The sequence below is a fragment of the Chiloscyllium plagiosum genome, unplaced genomic scaffold (genome assembly GCF_037043375.1).
Source record: "Chiloscyllium plagiosum isolate Xiang-an unplaced genomic scaffold, Cpla_swu_hap1 HiC_scaffold_14, whole genome shotgun sequence".
Lineage (NCBI taxonomy): Eukaryota > Metazoa > Chordata > Chondrichthyes > Orectolobiformes > Hemiscylliidae > Chiloscyllium > Chiloscyllium plagiosum.
The window spans coordinates 117,514,828-117,536,925 of NW_028270152.1; the positions used below are offsets into that span (position 1 = coordinate 117,514,828).

General features: G+C 43.9%; 1 pseudogene; it reads right to left on the reverse strand.

The window, feature by feature from the left end:
- Positions 1-10,220: 10,220 nt before the first annotated feature.
- LOC122546291 (cyclic AMP-responsive element-binding protein 1 pseudogene) lies at positions 10,221-10,884 on the reverse strand (annotated as a pseudogene).
- Positions 10,885-22,098: the final 11,214 nt, after the last annotated feature.

The following is a 22,098-nucleotide window of genomic DNA, read 5'->3' on the forward strand; positions in this document are numbered from 1 at the left end:
CATGCGCCTGGCTGCACCTTGCCCCCTACAAAGATGGCTGCTCCGCACGTGTACAGTGAGTCATTGTCCCGAATAAAGATGGCGGCGCTCACTCAGGCCTGCAACCGTGCTGAAGCAATTCCCCATTTACTGCAAAAATGGGACATTCAAATTTGTGTTTTCCGACATGCACAATTTGTTTGTAAAACCTCTCCACTCATAGCAACACAGTTTTTCTCCCGTTTCCTGTTTATTTCTTTCCTTACCGTATCCTTTCTCTCCATAACTTCCCGAGCCTTCATTACAGCGACTCTGCGCCGCGCGCGACGGTGATCACATGGTTTAGTTTAGTTCCGCCCTTCATTCACTTTGATTGGTTGGAGGACCAACCTCACGCTCGGTCCTCCAGCTCCGCCCACTGTCCTTTCATTGGTCCGGTGCTGACATCAATTACTTGGAGTCACTTTGTTGGCGAGAACATGCGCAGTGTGTCCTGCTTGAGCTGATATGTTGGGTAATGTGATGGGAGAGTTTACTGAGGGTAAGAATTCCCTTTGTGTGAGCTCTGCAGTAGATTTCCTTTATTCATGGAGGGAATTGCCTTCCTACTCATTACTGTATAGCTGTGATTGATGAATCAATGCCATCTGAATCAGTACATAAACACCCCATTTTCACATCTGAGATCTTTAGCACATTGTATCGCGTTCTTCTTTGGAAACAAAAAAAAACATGAAATGGAGCCTCAAGGAATCGGAGCAGGAGTAGGGCATTCGTTCCCTTCAGCTTGTTCCCCCATTCTATCAGATCATGGTTTGGCCAACCCAGACCTCAACACCTCTTTTATGCTTGATCTGCATAGCCCTCAACTGCTCAATATTTCAAAAATCTATCTGCCCTCTTTTAAAATAATTTGTGATTGAATCATAGATTCCCTACTGTGTGGAAACAAACAGGCCCTTCAGCCCAACAAGCCAGAACAACCCTCCAAAGAGGAACCCAACCATTCCCCTCCCACATTTAATTTTCACAAAAGTTTGGGCGAGAAAATTCTAGCCATTCACTGAGAGAAAAAATTCTGTACTTTTTCTAAAATGAATGTTCCCTTATGTAATGTCCCCTGGTTTGAGACTTCACTGGTGCTAGAAGATCTAGTCAACATCCACCCTGTCAAACTCATCAGAATCTTGTTTCCATAAGATCACCCCTGCATATCTATTCTTGATAGGTCAACCCTATTGTCCTCAAAGTAGCTAAGTGAATCTTATTTTGAATGGTCTCTGATGTTGGTTTATCCTTTATTAAATATGGGAGCTAACATTGTATACAGTACTTCAAGTGAGGACTCAACAACAGCCAGTGTGGTTCACCAATCCTCAGTCCATGCTAATACATTACCCTGATACCATGAGCTCCTAAATTGTGCAATTAACTTTTATGTAGCACCTTATCATTTGCATTTTTAAAATCCAAATACAGAACATCATTGGATTGCCCTTTATCAGCTCTGCTTGTTATCTCCTCAATGAACTGTCGTAAATTTGTCAAATATAGTTTCTCTTTCACAAAACCCAGTCTACCATGTTTAATGATAAGCTTTTCTAAATGTCCTGCAATTTCTTACTTTAATATTCTGTAGATTCTTTCAGTAGATTTGCTAAGTACTTAAATCCATGCGGACTCTGTCCAATCCTGTCACTGTTCAGTAAGAAACTTGACTGTACTCCAATATAGTTAGTAAATGTATCTGTATTTATTTTTAAAAATTGATTACTTATCAATGCTGGACCCATGCAATATCAATGAATTAGTGACTCTGAATTGGGGTTAGAATTTTTTTTTGTTAATTCCTTTTTGTACTGTGTTATGCAGACAGCACCAAGTGATCACTCTTAATTGAGAGTAACGTTAAAAATAATATGTTAAAAATGACATCCAAAAATGCTGCCTCATTATTGTGCAAGGACGATTTTGCATTCAATAGTTTGCAGATAAAATTGAACAGATTTTTGCTGCAATTTGGCCAGACTGCAGGTTACACCAAAGTGGCAACCCTGTTGTCAAATTCTTACTTGAAACTGCCCAAGGCGATACTGATGGGACTTCACTTTGCCATTCTTGTTCACCAGCTTTATTTCCAGGTTTAATTCTATAATCATTCTAGAGCTTGTAATTTTAGACAACTTCTCCTTTAGGTACATATGTAAATATCATACTGAAATGTTGCACTGAATGGTACCAATTCTGAAATTAGTCTCTAATCTGATAGTAACATGCTCTGACCCTTCTACATATGTATTGGTATAAGTCTATGTCAGTTATTTTTCTGAAGCCTGTGATTCCTGATGAAGGGCTTATGCCTGAACCATCAAGTCTCCTGCTTCTCGGATGTTGCCTGACCTGCTGTGCTTTTCCAGCATGACAGTTTTCATCTCTGATGTCCAGTTTCTTTGAGTAGATTAAACCAAGAATAAGTTTTGTTGATCACAGTGCAATAGTAACCAATTCATGAAATTCAGATATCTCACATTTACCTTAACTGTGTGAAGGCTAAGACATTACTAAATTATTGTCAGTAATTGAAATTGTGCTGACAAACTTGTGCAGTATCAGTGCCTCACCTTTAGAGTGTTCCCAGATAACACTCAGCTGCAGTATTTTGTTTTGTGCTCAGCTATATGTTGTTCTCACTTGTTTCTTTGTGAAAGATTACAAAATTAACTTGGATGAATGAACTTATGATTTCTTAAACCAATGTTGGGAGAAAAAAAATGTCAGTATTTCAAGTGCTGATAAAGTAAAATAAACTGATAATCAGTAGAAAGGGTTTAAGATGGATATGGAACAAATGCTGGCAAATGGGACTAGATTAATTTTGGATATCTGGTCAGCATGGGCAAGTTGGACTGAAGGGTCTGATTTTGTGTTGTACAACTGTGACTTCATTCTCTCAGTTATTCAAGAAGTTGAATACTTCGAGGAGGAAAAGGAGAACTTATGCAGAGAATGCACTTGAAATGATGATTGAGGTATATCAAACTCACATTATTTCATGACCTTTTCCTCTGGGTTCTTCAATGAACAAACTTGTTTTATTATCTGAATAACTATGTATCATGTGATTTGTTTCACACAAAATATTTCGTCAGGATCTAGTGAACTATTAAGAAGTGTTCATGTTTAAAATTTAGGCAGCGTGATTGTTAAGCAAGAAAAGGTTAGCGTTTTACTCCCACTGAATCATTGCTCTATATAAGGTAACAAGCTTTTTATCTGTTCTGGGCACTGAATATATGGAAGTCAATTCTGAAGGAAAAAAATCCTCGTCAGTAATGTTCCCACATTTGTGGAGTAATTGCTTCTGGTCACTCTTCAGGCGATAGAGGCTCGGAAAGAAAGAGTTGGCCAAAGTTAGCCACATCATTTCGATGGACTATGCTCATTGGGGAAACTTTCAGGATCTGGAGAAGGAACATGTGTTTCAGAGTGTATGCAATAAACCTGAACATTGTTATTTTTTCACAGAGCTTGAGACCCGACTGGAGCAGCAATGAAGCTCGTATTGTTTTTTTAAATTTCCGAGTTTGCCAAATTATTGTTGGTAAATGCAGGTGACTTTATCAAAACACATTTCACATGCCCCAGCCAGGAATTTGGTCCCAATTCTGTCAGTCCATCCATTCCTATGGATAACAGGTATTTTAAATGTGAGCACTCCATTTAACTATTTGAATTGAATACTTCAGTGGTTAAGTCCTCTTGGATTCTTAATTTCAAATTACTCAAATGTGATTTTTTTGTCCCCCCTGAATTTGCAAAGCACTGGGCAGTTCTGGAATATTCCAAATATTTACAATAGATGCATTCACACTATTGAAGGCAACCTGGCAGATTTAAATACCATTCGGGTAGTCACCAACAATGCATAAGTAACTTTTTAAATTGCTTACTGTACACCAACACAAGCCAAGTACTACTGAAACCACATATTGTCTCCCAAGGATTCCCAAATCTCAACGGTGCATTCCAGATATGCTCACTATCACCATCTGGGAGCAGTCTCCCAAAGTGCTCCCAGAATTTAGAAAGCACACACACTGCCTTCCAAAGCTAAATCTGCTGTCACAGGCTTCACTCTTATTGCATACAATGACATTTATTGTCCAGTTCTTTAATGTAACATGATTTTACAAACAATTTGTAGAAGTGAATGGAAAGTGTGATGTTTGTTTGACCTTTGGCTCTATGTATCAGACTGAACTGAACCTTTAGTAAGATGTGGGATCTTTCCCACAAACTTTGTTTAAAAAAAAAGCAAAGATTATGCTCTGAGATTTAAATGTTCAATCAGGTTTAATAAAAATCCTTCCAAAAATTGAGTTTGACTTCAGTTCCTTTAAAGAGACATGCTCTCGGCCTTCAATTTTGTGATATGTGATCATTCTTTGATAAAGGTGGCTGTGTGCAACACTGCAGGATGTTGTGCTGAAGTGCCTCATTGGGTTGATGAGCTTTATTACTGGTGTGACTCGGCTAATTTTCAGATGGAATGTTATTTTGAGTTAAATCTTGTTTTTAAACTGAGGTGTGCTTCTGTAACTCAAGTGTAGACACTATGCTCAGGTTTACAATGAACTTTTCACTTTTGCAGATTAGTATTTTCCGATCTGTTTTGTAAATAAAGTTCAATATAAAAAGCACAATGCTGGAGAACCGCAGGTCCAGCAGCATATCTGAGGGGAATAAAACATTGTAAGTTCAAAGTCTCATGACCTTTTGTCCTTTCAGATGAAGAGTCAGTGAAGTTGAAATGTAACATTTTTTCTCTTCACCGATGCCCTCAGAACTGCTAAGTTTCTCCAGCACTTTGTTTCTGGGGTTTAGATCTCCAGCACCTGCAGTTTATTGTTTTATTATACACCCTATGATTTGACTTGAGGAGCGAGAGGCAGCAATTGTGATCAACTAGAATAAAACTCCCCAACCATGAAAAAAAAACACAGTTCTTTATACTTTGCAAAACACGACTGTAAATAAGAAATGCAATTAAGCTAAGTGCAAGGCGGCATACCACCTGCCTTGTCTCAAATCTGCTACTCATCTTTGAGGACTAATCTGTCAGAATTGTGTTTGCTCGCTTCCTTTGCGATGACAGTCCACAAATGTCCCAGTTCCAGTTCCTGGGCCGGGCCCAGTTACCACATTGCAGTGGGGTGGGGAGCTTTGTGTCAGCCTGAAGTTTTTGTTAACAGCAACATTGCAGGTTGAAGTTGACGGTTTTGACTAATATTGTGTCATCAAACTTGGAGGAAATCCTTCCGAATGTATTGATTAACTGGACTGAACCTGTTTACATGCAGTCCTGTTAGTAGTGCTGTAATATTCTAAGAATCACACAACACCAGGTTATAGTCCACCAGGTGTAATTGGAAGTACACTAGCTATCGAAGCGCCGCTCCTTCATCAGGTGATTGTGGACGGCACAGTTCTAAGGCACAGAATGTATTGCAAAAATTTATAGTGTGATGTAACTGAAAATGTCCATTGAAAAATACCTTGATTGTCTGTTGAGTCTTTCATCTGTTTGAATACCATGATAGTTTCATTTCTTTCATGTGTAAATCACAAAACCTTATTTTAAAAGTTGCATTCCTGACAACACTCAACACTCCCACCAAATCACTCATTGTATTAATCACTGCACAGTCTCAACAAAGGAATGAAACTTGATGGACCACATTACATCTACTAATGCACTGGAAAATACAACACAATCAGCCCTCTTGACCCTGCAACTTCCGCCTCACTGTGGGCCAACAACAGCAGCAGAACTGTACTCCAGCCCAATCTGAAATCTCATGGCCTGGTATAACCCCCACTCAACCATTAACATCAAGCCAGGGGATCAACCCTAATTCAATGGAGAGTTCCACAGGGCATGCCAGGAGCAATACCAAGCATACATAAAAATGTGGTGCTAACCTGGTGAAGCTACCCAACCTGCAAGCCAAACAGTGCAAGCAACACCAAATAGAACTATGTGATCCAACAACCAATGGATCAGATCTGAGCTCTGCAGTTCTGCCACACCTTGTCATGAATGGTGATGGGCAATTCAACAACTCACTGCAGGAAGCATCACAGATATCCCCACCCTTACTGATAGAGGGGTCTCACACATCCATGCAACAGACAAGACAACAGCATTTGCAGCAATCTTCTGCCAGCAGTGCCATGTGGATGAGCCTTCTACATTGGTCCCTGACATCACAGATGTGAATCAAATTGGTTCAAAACGTATTTTAAATCAGATCAAGAAATGGAGAAGTAGTGTAAAGGCTGTCAGCCCTACCAACATTGTGGCAATAATACTGATGGCTCTGCTCCAGAAATTGCTGCCCACCAAGACAAGTACTGCTCCAGCACTGGCACCTACTGACATTGTGGAACATTTCCCAGGGATGTTCAACACAAAAACGCAGGACAGAGCCAACTCATCCAATTTCCCTCCATCAGTCGACACTCGCTCAGCAGTGAAGTGATGGAAGGTGTCATCAACAGTGCTGTCACGCAGCTGCTCAGCAATAACCTTCTGTGACACCCAGTTTGGGTTCTGCCAGGGCCACTCAGCTCCTGATCTTGTTACAGACTTGATTCACAAACTGGCAAACAGCTGAATTCCAGAGGTGAGGTGAGGGTGATAGCCCAATCCCACTCCAAGAACATTATTTCGACTTCAGTGATATCACCTGACCTCACCACAGTCTCAGCTCATTTACTGAAACTCTCATTCATTCATTCATTTTGTTAACTCTAGATTTCATTATCTAAACCCACTCCTAGCCAACATCCCACAATCACCCTCCCTATAATATCCAGAATATTGAAAATTGTACCGCCCAAGTGCTCACTTGTACTAGAGCTTGCTGATCCATCAAAAGGTTCCCATTTATAAGCAACAACAATTTACCTTCACACCCTTGACTTAATTCCTGGCTGTAATCATTCCTATCTCCATGCACCAGACACCCTTTCACATCACAATAACTCATTTTAGTTTAGACTCCCAATGATATGTTTATTTTTGAGTTCAGCTGTGTGACTGTTTCTACAGATTCCAAGGCAACACGGTCTGGAATTCCCACCCTCTAAGATCTGCTTTCTTCCTTTAAGTCATTCCTGAAAAATTGCTTATTTCGCAAAGGTTTGGTCACCGGACATAATCTTCTCCATCTGTGGCCTTATGTCAAAAGTTCTCAATATTTTTGTGAAATTAAAAATGTGTTGATTTGTACAGATATCTTCTACTCTTCACTATCTCTGAGTGAATAATCTGTAATGTCTCCTACCCAACCACGTTATGGGAGAACCTTCACTGTACCAACTGCAGCAGTACAAGGAAGTCAAACATCACCTTCTCAACAGGCAACAGAGCTTTGGCCTTGATCACTGGTATCTGTGGAAGGAGAAGTACACATCATGTTTCAGAGAGTGCAGTATGAATTATAGGGAATGAAAATAGTGCAGAATTTGACTGTCAGAAATGGAAGGAAAATCCACTCACTTATTGGAAAAAAGAACTCTTGACTGTCAAAGATATTGTGGAAAAAATAACCTGATAATGGAGCATTTGGACAGGAGCCAGGCAGCAGTGGAAAATTCATTTACAAAAAGGTCTGTGAACGTAATAGTAAAATACTACACATAGCAAAAATATGCACGATAGACTGAGAAAGCTAGACAACAAACAAGTGGACATCAAGGAGCCCAGAGATGAATCAGAGCGATATTCACTTTTATGATCCTACAATCAGAGATGTCTAGCACAGAAACAGACTCTTCGGTCCAACCCATCTATGCCAACCAGATATTCTAACCTAATCTATTCCCATTTGCCAGCACTTGGCCAACATCACTCTGAACCCTTCCGATTCAAATGCCTTTGAAATGTTACAATTTTAGTTGTCCTTTAGGCTCCTTTTGAATTCCCCCCCTCCCCAACTCTAAACCTATATCTTCTAGTTCTGGGCTCCACCAACCCTTGTCTATTTACGCTATCCATGACCCTCACAATTTTATAAACCTCTATAACATCACACCTCAGCCTATGACACTCCAGGGAAAATGACCCCAGCCTATTATGCCTCTCCCTGCAACTCAAATCCTCCAACCCTGGTCACATCCTTGAAAATCAATTCTCAAACCTTTCAAGTTTCAGTGCCTCCTTCTGATAGGAGGGAGGCCAGAACTGCACACAATATTCCAAAAGTGACCTAACCAATGTCCTGTCCAGCTCCTTTATTCAATGTTCTGACCAATAAAGGGAAGCATACCAAACGCCTTCTTCACGGTCGTATCTACCTGCGACTCTATTTTCAAGGAAATATGAACCTACATTCCAAGGTCTCTTTGTTCAGCAAGATTTTCCAAGATCTTACAATTCAGTGTGTGAGTCCTGCTCTGATTTGCTTTTCTAAAATGCTGCACCTCACATTTATCTAAATTAAACCCTATCTGCCACTCCCCAGCCCACTGTTCCATCCGATCAATATCCCATTGTGCTCTGAGATACCCTTTATCACTGTCCACAATACCTCCAATTTTGGTGTCACCTGCAAACTTACTAACTGTACCGCCTCTATTCACATCCAAATCATTTAAATGAATGACAAAACAAATCCAGAAAAAAAATCCTTTTCTCTTGGTGTGAATATGCTCTGTGCAAATCCTGCCCTATGACTCTCTACCAGAGAGGGCTGCACATGCGTCCCGCTGAACTTTGCCCCCCACAAAGCTGGCGGCTGCACGGGTCCAGTGAATTGTTGCCCCGAATAAAGATGGCGGCGCTTACTCGAGTCAATCGCTGGATGAGGCATTTTCCCGTTTACTGCAAAAAAGGGACTAAGTTTCAAATTTGTATTTTCGATGTGCACCAAATGTCTATAAACCCTCTCAACCCATACCAACAACATTTCCCTCACGCTTCCTGCTGTTTATTTCTGTATTTACCAACAGCGCTCCGTCCACACATCCCGAAACGACCACGAGGATGATCACGTGGTAAAGCCTAATCCCGTCCCTAAATCACCCTGATTGGTCGGAGGACCAACTGCCCTGCCAGGTCCTCCAGCTCTGTCCATGCCTTTCCATTGGTCCACCGCTGACATCAATCACCCGGAGTCCATTGTTGGCTGGAGTATGCGGATTGCTTCGTGACTTTTGTTGCTGTTCATGAGTTACAAGAGTTAAAAATGACAACAGCATCTCAAAACCACCTGATGAAGAAGCAGCAAACCTAGTGCTTCCAAATAATCTTGTTGATCAATAGCCTAGTGTTGTGTGAATTTTACTTTTGTCCATCCCAATCCAACACCAACACCTCCAAGTCACGAATGAGGGAGGATGTATAACAGAAGAAGAACTAGGAACAGTAGAAGGCCGTCCTGCCCTTCGAGCCTGCTCTCCCATTCAAGAAGATCATGGTTGATCATTTCGTGGACACAGAACCATTTACCCACGTTCTCACCATGTCTATTAATTAATTACTTTTTAAAAAAATCTAACCTAGCTTTAAAAACGTTTACTGAACTAGCATCAACTACTTCCCTGGGCAATGAATTCCATCGATGTCAAGAAGTTCCTTCTCAATTCAGTCTTAAATTTGCTGCCTCTAAGTGTTGTGGTGATGCCCTCTTGTCCTGGCTTCACCTGCTAATGGAAACATCTCTCTACTTCTATTTTATCCATTCCATTCATTATTTTATGTGTTTCCATTCTTCTGAATTCCAATGATTATAATCCCAATCTAGTCAGTCTCTCTTAAGCCAACCCCCTCAACTCCGAAGTCAACCCAGTTAACATCCTCGGCACCCCCCTTTCGTGCCAGTACATCCTTTCTCAACGAAGAAGATAAAAACTACATGGAGTACTCCAGGTGTGGTCTCAACAGCACCCAAATACAGCTGGAAAATAACCTCTGCTTTTAAACACAATCCCTTCAGGAATGAAGGACAAAATTCCATTTGTTTTCTGAATTGATTGTTGTACCTGGTGACCAACCTTCATGCAGAAGGATGCTCAGGTCCCTCTGAAGAGCAAATGATGCAACTTTATAACATTCAAGTTTTTTTTTTAAATGTTACTACAACCAAAGAGTATAAACTTTATATTTACAAACATTCTATTTCATTTGACAGACCATTACCCACTCACTCAATGTATCTATGTTCCACTGGAAAGTTTCACAGTCCTCCACTCACTTTGTTCAATTGTCTGTACAATGGGACAATTTCTATCAAAATTCTGCCCGGCACAAAGATTTGCTGTCCATCAGGGCTCTGTGCATACTGTATAATGGCTGCTCCAACCTTGGCTGTAGCTGCGTTGGTCACTGTTAGTGTCTGGAGTCCTTGCACTCCATCCGTACCATTGTTGGCCAACTGAATTGCTCCCCCCTGTGTAATAGCAATGTATTGTCCGCTGCTCATCTGATAGATGGGTGTCTGCATTGTCATTGTAGTAATGGTTGAGACAGATTCTTCTTCTGATTTTTCCTCATCGATTTCTTGGCACACTGGGGGGATCAGAAGAAAGTTCATTCAGGATTTTCCTGTATGAAGGCCGTCTCAGTAGAATTTCTCTACATTTCTGAGAGTCAGTCATGCTATCCACAGATTCCTCGGAGTCCTCATTTTCAAGTATAGTAGAAATCTGAACAGTCTGAAATTGAGGGGACTGTATGACTGAGGACTGAGCTGCTTGGATAACTCCTTGGAGTTAAACAGTCTGCCCATTCAGCAATTGCACTAAAGTTACTGCTGGACTTGGTGTTGATTGGATCCCAGGCATGGTTACCTGCATAGTCACATTATATATTAATGATCTTGATGAAGGGACTGGGGGCATTCTAACGAAGTTTGCTGATGATACGAAGTTAGGTGGACAGGCAGGTAGTACTGAGGAAGTGGGGAGGCTGCAGAAGGATCTAGACAGTTTGGGAGAGGGGTCCAGGAAATGGCTGATGGAACTCAATGTGTGCAAACGCAAGGTCTTGCATTTTGGAAAAAAGAATACAAGCATGGACTACTTTCTCAACGGTGAGAAAATTAATAAAACCAAAATATAAAGGGATCTAGGAGTGCTAGTCGAGGATTCTTAATCAGGTTGAAACCGTGATTAAGAAAGCAAATGCGATGTTGTCATTTATCTTAAGAAGGTTGGAATATAAAAGCAGTGATGTGCTACTGAGACTTTAAAAAGCTCTGATTAGGCCCATTTAGAATACTGTGTCCAGTTCTGGTCCCCACACCTCAGGAAGGACATGCTGGCACTGGAGTGTGTCCAGCAGATATTCCCACGGATGATCTCTGGAATAGTAGGTCTAACATACGAGGAATAGCTGAGGATCCTGGGATTGTATTCATTGGCGTTTAGAAGGTTAAGAGAAGATCTAAAAGAAACTTACAAGATAATACATGGTTTGGAAAGGGTGGACTCTAGGAAATTGTTTCCGTTAGGCGAGGAGCCTAGGACCCATGGGCACAGCCTTGGAATTAGAATGGATCAATTCAGAACAGAAATGCAGAAACATTTCTTCAGCCAGAGAGTGGTGGGCCTGTGGAATTAATTGCCACGGAGTGCAGTGGAGGCTGGGACGCTAAATGTCTTCAAGGCAGAGATTGATAAATTCTTGATGTCACAAGGAATTAAGGGCGACGGAGAGAATGCGGGTAAGTGGAGTTGAAATGCCCATCAGCCATGATTAAATGGCGGAGTGGACTCGATGGCCGAATGGCCTTACTTCCTCTCCTATGTCTTATGGTCTTATGGTTTAATTTGATCACTTTCCTCAGATACCCATTGCCGAGTATGCCTTTTCATACAGTTCTTCCTTTTCACTGGAATAGACTTTTGTAAAATGTCTTTGAAAATCTTCCACTGCTCATCAACTTCCCACCATAAAATGTTTGTTTCCAGTCTACTTTATCCAGATTCTCTCTCATTCTATTGTAGTTCCCAGTGTTCAAGCACAGGACCCAGTTATTAGTTATTATCTTCACACTCTCCATATATATTCTAATTCAACCATACGGTGATCGCTTCTTCCCAGGGGATCCCTAATTCTGAAGTCATTGATTATTCCTGCCTCATTGCACAGGGCCAGGTCTTGGATAACTTGCTCCCTTGTCAGTTCCATTTCATACTGTTCAAGAAAACTATCATGAATACACTTAATGTACTCCTCAAGGCTACCTTGACTGATTTGGTTTGAGCTGAAAATGTGTTGCTGGAAAAGCGCAGGTCAGACAGCATCCAAGGAAAAAGTGAGGATTGCAGATGCTGGAGATCAGAGCTGAAAATGTGTTGCTGGAAAAGCGCAGCAGGTCAGGTTTGACCTGGTTTGACCAATCTACATGTAGATTAAAATCACCCACGATAATAGCTGTACCATTTGTACAGGCATTAGTTATGAATTTGTTTAATACCTATGCCTATTTGGTGGCCTATACACTACGCCTATCAGTGACTTTCTTGTTAGAATTTTGACTGCATCATTCCTGTACGGCAATAACAACAACGACTTGCCTTGTATGGAACTTTCACAATGGCAAATCTCCTAAGGTGCTTCATGGATGATCAAAACGTTGATTAAAGAGAATGATTTTAAAATACATCTTAAAAGGAGGATAGAGAAGTTTAGGGAGGCTATTCCACAGACTTCTGCTCTTGACAGCTCCAACTTTGGAGTGATGCAGGAGGGGTGGGTTGGAAAGGGAACGTGCAAAGGGGAAATGGAAGAGTGCAAGCAGTGCATACAGTCTTAAGTCAGAGGAGGTTCCAAAATCAGTTTGTCTATCATAAAGAGTATGGCAACATACTGCAACAGATCCATGACTATAGTGCTAAAAGAGATTTCTGCTGTCTTAAACAGAGTTACGGATCTTGTATTGTGGGCTTATGAAATGTCACTGATCTCTACCAAACATGTACGAGGTAGAGTCAGGGCAATAATAAGATGCTGCAACAGGAGCGGAACAGGTAGCTCCATACAAAACCCTACTCCTTCTCACCTATTTTCACCTCCAAAACTGAGGGAGTTCCAGAAAAGCACCTTTATATCCCACCGCAACATTTTATCCTACAATCGTGGTATATGGCTGTGCACAAGGAAAAGTGGAACAGACTGTATTGGGTCCCTGAAACACTTGGTAAAGACCAAAATCATCTGAGTATTGAGAGCCCCACCACATTGTATGCGTTTTCTATTGTTTTTACTCGGTTCCTGACTTCCCTTTGTTTTCCCTCATGAACCTGTTCAAAGTTGTTTTTACACACACCTGCACCATCTGTGAATTGAACCCAGGCCTCTCGATCCAAGATTGGGGATATTTTCACCGCATCACAAGGCATCGACTCCAACTTCCCTTCTCCCTTAATGTTTCTGTTGCTTAGCTGCTGAGTCGCGCCTCAATCAACACTGCAATTGGGAGGAAGGGGCGGAACTGGAGGACAGAGCAGCGTCCGGTCCTCCAACCAGAGTGAGTGAGGAGCGGGACCAATGCATTCTCGGGAGTGAACGCTTCAGGATTGGTCAGAAAGTAAACTGTTTTGCAGGATTGATCATTCTCACGACATCGTGGAGCATTATCCCCTCTCATAAAACAATGTGAGGTTTTAAAGAAATCGTTAAGATGTAAATCTGACAATGTACATATTTCCAATCGATTTACACAACTCGAGTAACAAACTTCTTTTCAAACTCCCAGAACGATTGGTAATTTACTTACCTGGCCGGTATGGTTAAGTTTGACCGAGAAATCTATTTGTATATGAACCATCTCAATGCCTGTAACTCGACAGAGCAATTGCTAATGTCTAATATTTCTCCCTTGATTCTATGCAGGTATGAATGTTCTCTATAAACTCACTGATAACATCCGACGCACGCGCAGTTTAGTTTCTATGAAGGGCATGCGCAGTGTCACATTAACGAAGACACGGCGAGACTTGGAGCAGCTTTCTCCGGGTGCGGCTACGATCGGCTTCAGAGAGCGGCGTGTGGGAGACTCACTGGGAGAAAGGAGCGGAGAAAATTCACAAGACGCCGATACAGGTGAAAAAACCCGAAAACGACCCTCCAGGACCTGATAAGGAGATGGTGGTCTCTGTCGGGAAAGCGGCCCAGGGTGACGGCCGCCATTTGTTTGAGGGAAGAGGGAGTGCGGGCCTCAGAGCCGCCATCTTGAGAAGGTCAATGTGCAGGTGGGCGGGGCTATCGGGGTCGAGGACAATTGGAGAAAAGACCCACCTTAGATTACTTCACTAAAGACATGAATGCACCCGGTGGATTTTTCTTAACATCAGCGATTGTTTAATATTCACTTACAGGTTTTTAATTACATCGGTTTTGAAGCATTTAATTCACATTCAATCATTTGCAATTGTGGGATTTCAACCTGTGTCCAGAGCACACTTGCTGAGTTTCTGGATAAATTGTTTCACATAATGCCACTAGGCCATCACTTCGCCTGCTCATAAGTTGCGCATCCCATTGCAACAAGAATCAAAACCCTTTCTTCCTGTACAATTGTTTGATCTTGCACTCTGGTGATATTACTTAGTAACTCTCCATGTGGTATCCCTCACTGTGTGGGTCTAATTGTTGCCTCTGTCAGTGTCCCTCGCTCTTGGAGCTACTCCAGATCCTGAGCAAACAGAATTCTCCACTCCAGATAGACGATGGAGACTGGGATGTTCCAGATTTCTGTCGGACTCAGTGCCATTTGACATGTGTAGCCATCACTGCATCAGTCTAATTTCCAATTCTGTTTATCTGTCTGTAGGTACTCAGGAAGGTCCTGACCTAATAGACTTCCCAGCTGCTGGGTGTCTCATCCATCCCTCATTGAAGATGGTTTGTCAGCCAGAGAGACACAGGTCAGGGAGATCTGGAGCCTTCAATAAATCCTGCAGTGAGGTAAGATCACTCACAGTCCAGAGAGCAATGAGAGGGCTCCAAACATCAGTTAACAGGACATGACATAGCTATAGTGCTGGAAGGGGAGCACAATACAGACACACCCCAGGTTCGGTCACCGCCTTTACTGCAAGTTTTGTTGTACTAAGATGTTAGAAACGAAAATCGCTTCTCAATAATCGCTCTAGACAAATTCAGGAAAACAAAGTTTTATTAACAAGTCAAGTCTGCAGAGTCGGGCACCCTTAAAGAAAAGGCGCGCTGAGGCTTACAAAGTCTCCATTATTTATAGGACAAGTCCCTCCTCTCCCTGGCTCCAACAAGCCATGAGGTTCACATTCTTAAAAACATCATTATTTTTATCACAAAGTCTGCAACAAAAGGCTCCAGAGTCTCCAAAGTTTGTTGTTTTTCTCACCCTGTAGTCTTATCAGTCAAAAGCTTTAATCTGAAACAGATGTCTCAAGTCGTACTCCCATCCTGGAGTCTTATCAGCCAAGGACTCATCCTTCTCTGCTGTGTGAATGGCTTCATTAATCAAGAGCCTGCTTGCTTTTACTATCGCTCACAAATTGTCAGCATTCTGCACAATTTAAACTACTCTACTTTTGAGTATATAAAATGGTTGTTAGAAAAGAAACAAAGGTTTTGTCTTTTATTATAGATCAGTCTGTGGTCCAGGCACATCTTAAAGTTTAAACCGAAATTACCTCTCACAATTCCACCCTTTTCTTTCTTTAAGATGTGCCTGACCAAGATAAGCCCCCCCCCCTTCCCTCAAGGGCCCGGGAAATCCTTGGTCTTTCGCAGCAACATCACTTTAAGTTCCCGTGTCCCATGTTGTGGAACCACCACTGCCTGGAGTCGGGAAATATTTTTCTGAATTAAAAACTGAATACAGGGAGTTAGGCAGGGTAATACGAGAAGACGAATCATGCCGCCCCCAACCACCAGCAACGCCGTGCGCCACCAGCTACCACCTAGGAGACCATCCCACCATCCGATGCCACTAAGAGGACGCCAAGATTGTACTGGCACATGGGCCAATCTCCGAATTTCATCGGAAATTTTCAAAACCGCTTTACCATTATCGTCAATTTCTAGACAGCAGTTTGTCAGGTTAAATTTCCCGCACACACCCCCCTCCGAGGCCAACAGATAATCCAAGGCAAGTCGGTTTTGATATATAGCAGCCCTCATCTGATCCTGCTGCTGAGCCAACAGCTCTAGGGCCAGGGCAGTCCGGTTAGTAATGACCTCTACGACTGCTTGGAGCCTGATAATTCGATTTAGCATATAGATAGGAGTACGATATCCCCATGATCCGTCCTGTGCCCAAGTAGCCGGCCCATAGTATTCAATAATCCGGGCCGGTGGCCACTCATCCCCCCAATCACCGACTTGGATATCCCTTGGCTTTTTCTGTCGTTGTCATGAGTCCAAGTGGTTTGCAGCAATTCCCCTATGTCTAAGCTTTGACCAGTCCACGGCCATTGTTCCGACATATGCGGCCCCCCCACAGACCCAGCAATTGCTAACATTTAAAACAGTGGCTATTCTAGAGGTGAGATCAATAAACAGGTTTTGTGTAACATCAGGGAGTTCAATCTGTCCTTCTACCTCTTCGTATACAGATGGCACTTTAGGGAGCACGACAGTTCCCTGACGGTCTTGCTCTTTCCCCAACCCCCGATCAGGAATCTGTATCTTGGTCTCCTTGACTCTGTCAACCTGCTCCCTGAGCAACACGGAGGATAGGTCCCACCTCCCAGTTTTGCTAATACACACCCAGCGGTCATTTATAGGGCATCCATGGATTTTGCCACCGTATCCTTTATTATATACCTGATAATAGGGTCTCCCATCCTCCCAACATTCATGGTGTGCACTCACATCGTAACACCTATCGTCCACATAGGAATGGGACACAAATGATCCCGAATAGATTCGAATCCCAAGTCTTACTGTAGTTCGACATTTGTCACATCTCTCCTCACCCTCCCCCACATACAGGAGTAAACTGATCAATATCCCCACCAATACAGTCCAAGCAGAGTTCATTATTGCTGTCTTTTCAGTTTTACCGACAACGGCTTGTCCCCTTGCTCGCATGTCCAGGTGCTTTCTTCTTCAGGCGGAACGGGCCCCTTTATCCTTGATGCGTGGACCCACCCTTTTTCTTTCGTTCGAACAGCTGCCTCAGTTGTTAACAGAACCAGGAACGGTCCTTCCCACCGCGGCTGGAGCTTTTCGGCCTTCCAGGTCTTAACAAGTATCCAATCTCCGGGCTCCACCTTATGCAGGAGGAAGTCGAGCGGCGGAGTCTGAGCCAGGAGACCTTTCCTTCGGAGTTCTGCAAAAGAACGGGATAAGGCCAGTAAATAGGTTCGGATAAATACATCCCCCCCTTGTAGAGTGGGACATCCATCAACCTTACTCCAATACGGTAATCCGAAGAGCATTTCATAGGGGGAAACCCCGACATCTCGGCGAGGTGCCGTACGTATCCTCATTAGGACAATGGGCAGGCACTTTGGCCAGGGTAACTTAGTTTCTAACATCAGCTTAGTCAATTGGGTCTTGAGCGTGCCATTCATTCTCTCAACTCGACCCGAACTCTGAGGATGCCAGGGTGTGTGGAATTTCCATTGGATACCCAGGGCATTACAGATCAAATGGTGTAGCTTAGAAATAAAATGCGTCCCGCAATCGGAGTCAATAGATTCCATTATGCCATATCTCGGGATTATGTTCTCTAACAACAGTCGGGCCACGGTTGGTGCATCGTCTTTGGCAGTTGGGAAAGCCTCTACCCAGTGAGTGAAATGGTCTACTATTACTAGCAGATATTTCCATCTCTGTACTGGGGGTAATTCTGTAAAGTCGACTTGGATCCTCTGAAATGGCCTAATCGCTAGGGGCTGACCACCAGCTGGCATAGAACGCATGGCTTTCTGATTAATACGCCGGCAAGTGGGGCATCCGACTACCTCTTGTTGGGCTAACGTGTATATCCCCCTGCATACATAGTCTCTCAGGATTGTGTCACACATGGCTTGCACCCCCCAGTGGGTCTGATGGTGTAATCGGTGCAGAATACCCCGGGTGATCTGTTTGTTCAGTACTTGTCTCCCATCAGGAACCGTCCACTTCCCGTTAGTATCTAGCCGGGCACCCAATTGATCCATTTTATCAATCTCCCCCTGGGTGAAGACGGGTTGTTTAGCGAGGCCTTCCCTCAACGGTATTAACGTTAACAATTGGACGGATTTTTCGACCGCTGCCCGCTTGGCTTCCTCATCTGCCAGCCGGTTTCCCACCGTCTCCGGTGTCGACCCCTTCTGGTGACCGGGTACATGGACTACTGCAAGTTCCGTAGGTAACGCCAGGGCTTCCAACGTTAGGCTGATCATTTGTTCGTGAGCTAATTCTTTTCCCCGGGAAGTTATCAATCCTCGCTCATTCCAGATTTTCCCGAAAGTATGAACGACTCCGTATGCATACTTTGAGTCAGTATATATGGTCCCCACTTTCCCTTCCAACAGCTTCAGGGCCCTCTGGAGGGCGTACAACTCACAGGATTGGGCTGACCACTTCCCGGGCAGTCGTCCAGACTCAATCGTCCGTTTCGTTGCACCATCTATAACAGCATAGCCACTGTATCGTACTCCACTGATGCACCGGGAGGACCCGTCGATATACAGTTCCTGTCCCTCACCCAGCGGGGCTTCTTGCAGGTCCTCTCGGCTTTTGGTCTGCAAGTCCACAAATTCCACACAATCATGCTCCTGTTCCCCGTCTGCAGGACGTCCGTACAGAAACTGGGCAGGGTTGCAACTGAGATCTTTTGCAAAATTGAGATCGTTCCCGGTCATCAAAATCGTCTCATACTTTAGGATGCGAGAGTCTGTTAACCAGCGGTGAGCCTTCTGAGCCAGTATGGCACTAACTGAATGTGGGGAGTATACTGTGATCCTTCCTCCAAAGGTAAGTTTTCGGGCCTCTTCTACTAACATTGCCGTAGCTGCCACTGCCTGTATACAGGTCGGCCATCCACATGACACAGGGTCTAACATTTTTGACAAAAATGCAACCGGCTGACGTTTCCCTGCCCGCAGCTGAGTGAGCACACCCTGGGCAATTCCGCCGGCGCTATTAACATATAACTGGAACGGTTCCTTCAGGGTGGGTAAAGCCAATACCGGAGCTCGAATCAGTTTATTTTTAATAATATTAAATCGCTGCTCCTCCTCATCTGACCAGTCCACCTTTTGTCCTCCTTGTCCCAGTTTGTCGTACAAAAATTTTACTAAAGTGGTGTAACTTTCAATCCATATCCGGCAATACCCTACTAGTCCCAGGAATTGTCTGACTTCCTTCTTCGTCCTGGGTATTGGCATACCCGTAATTCCTGATATTCGTTCTGGCGTGATACGGCGGTGCCCCTTACTGACTTGATGGCCCAGATATCTTACTTCTCGCTCCACAAACTGGAGTTTTGTCCTGGAGACGCGTAGACCCTGTTTCCCCAGGAAGTTCAACAGGGCAACGGTGTCTGCTCGTACCTCCTCTTCTCTTGGTCCTGAGAGTAAGAGATCATCGACATATTGGAGCAATTGATTCTCCGCGTTACACTGAAATCCTTCGAAGATCTGCTCCAGTATTTGTCCAAACAAATTGGGTGACTCCGTGAATCCCTGCGGCAAGACCGTCCATCTTAACTGTCGCTTTCGTCCTGTGAAGGGATTCTCCCATTCAAAGGCAAAAAGGTTCCGACTTTCTTCGTCAAGGGGGCAACTCCAAAAAGCATCCTTCAGATCTATTACGCTGAACCATTCATGTTCGGGGGGAATTTTACTCATTAACGTGTAGGGATTAGGTACCACCGGGTATCTAGCCTGGACTACTTCATTCAACCCCCGCAGGTCTTGCACCAGCCTATATGTCCCGTCCGGCTTCCTCACAGGGAGTATTGGAGTATTGAAAGGGGACATGCATTCCTCCAGTAGTCTATCTGTGATTAATCTTTCTATCACAGGTTGTAACCCCTCCCGTCCTTCCATAGCAATCGGGTATTGTTTCCTTCTTACCGGGCCTCTTCCTGGTAACATGGTGATTTGGAGAGGTTTGATGTTTAGACCCCCTCTGTTCCCCTCTCGGTACCAAACTTCCGGGTCTATTTGTTGATCATCTTCTTCGGTGAGGGCGAACAACCTTACCACCATTTCCCCGTTACTTGGTACCGTTCCGATCCCTAGTTTGACCTGCAAGTCTCTTCCTAACAAATTAAATCCCGCCGATGGCAGTAGAAGGAGGTCTCGTTTAGTAGTTCTGTTTTCATATCCAATTTCCACGTCCTCTACCACTGGGACTTGTAATTTCTGTCCTCCAATTCCAGATACCCCCATAACTTTTCCTCCTGCTCGGGTGCCGGGGGGTATTTGGATTATACTTGATCTTTCGGCTCCCGAGTCCACCATAAATGTGATCTCCGATCCTTGGGGCCCTACTTTCAAGTTTACCAGGGGTTCCTGTCGATAGTCCTTTTGCCCCAAGGGTAGGAACCCCCGACCTCCCTAATCTTCCTCCATCAGGGCGTACGACCTCACCTCCCCCTTGTAGCGGGAGCACTCCCGTTTAAAATGTCCCTCTTCATTACAATAGTAACATCTGAGTGTCCTCTTCGTTTCCCTGTCGCGGTCTCGCGTTCCTCCACTCTTCCTTTGTTCCGGCCATGGTTCTCTTTTCCTCTGCTCTTGCCACGACTCTCCCCTTTCCTGTTTCTGCCACGGATCTCCCTTTTCCTTTCTTCCAGCTGTCATTTGTTGCACCGTTTGCATCATTATCTTTGTTGCCTTCCTTTGCTTCTCATCGTCCCTTCTCACAAACACCTTTTGCGCCTCTCGTAGTAATTCACTTAAAGATTTACTATCCCAATCATCCATTTTCTCTAACTTCTTTCGTATGTCCAGCCAGGCCTTTGATACAAACTCTACCCGTATGAGTTGTTGCCCCACGTCCGTCTCAGGGTCCACCCCAGCAAACTGCTGCACATTCTTCCTAATCCTGTCTAGGAAGTCCGTAGGGGTTTCCTCCGGGTTTTGATGATTACCAAAGGCCTTGGTAAAATTGTGCCCCTTCGGGGCTGCGTGTCTTATTCCTTTTATCCAATATTCCCGCATGTCTCTCATGTTGCGCCGTCCTCCCTCCGTGTTCTTATCCCACTCGGGGTCGGTGAGGGGAAACTTCTGCTCCCCTCCTTCTCCCCCCTCTCTCTCACAGACCAAGAGCGCAGCTTGTCGTATCATCTGACGCTCCTGGCTAGAGAACAATATTTTCATGATGGAACACATCTCTTCCCACGTGTAAGTATTCGGACCCAGGAACTGATCCAATTGTTCAGCAAGTCCCATGGGGTCCTCTAGTAGACCCTTCATCTCCCTCCTGAAATTCCGTACTTCAGTACTCGTCAAGGGAACGTTCACATATCCCGTCCTTCCTTCCTCGCTCCCCATGGGCACTTCCCGGAGTGGATTCATTCTTGCAATCGAGACAGGGTCCTGTCTGTGACCCTTTCCAGCTTGAGATCTGGTCTGTACCCCTGAGGTAGTTTGTGATTCCTCCCCATCTTCTTCCCCTTCCCCTGAATCGTCGTCACCCGAAGGAACATTCTGTGGGGCAGACGGGGTCACGTAGGGCGGCGGTAAGTGATCTAAAGGGTCCCATTCTTTCTGCCCTTTCGAGTCTTTATTAGTTACCTGCATTTGGCAAGATATCGTAACCGGCAGCCAACAAAGGGCATAATCACTTTCTTCCAGATTAACATCAGGTTTTGAATTGACATATAAAATGAGGGCTTGCCGGACCCAGTCTTCGTCAGTACCGAATCTAGGCCACCACACTGAGTCGCCCTGAATAGGTTTCTGGGACCACTTTTGACAGTATTTTACCATCTTCCTTTTAGATTTTCCCTTTCTTCCAGCCTGATCCCAATTATTTAGCATTCTCCCTAACGGACTATCGTCAGGTACCCCGGGGTATGTGTCATTGTCCCTGTTTAAGCCTACCTTTCCCTTAATCACCTTAGATCCCTTATTTCCCATTTCCGAGGACTTCGTATTTTTCCCGTGATAATCTATCAC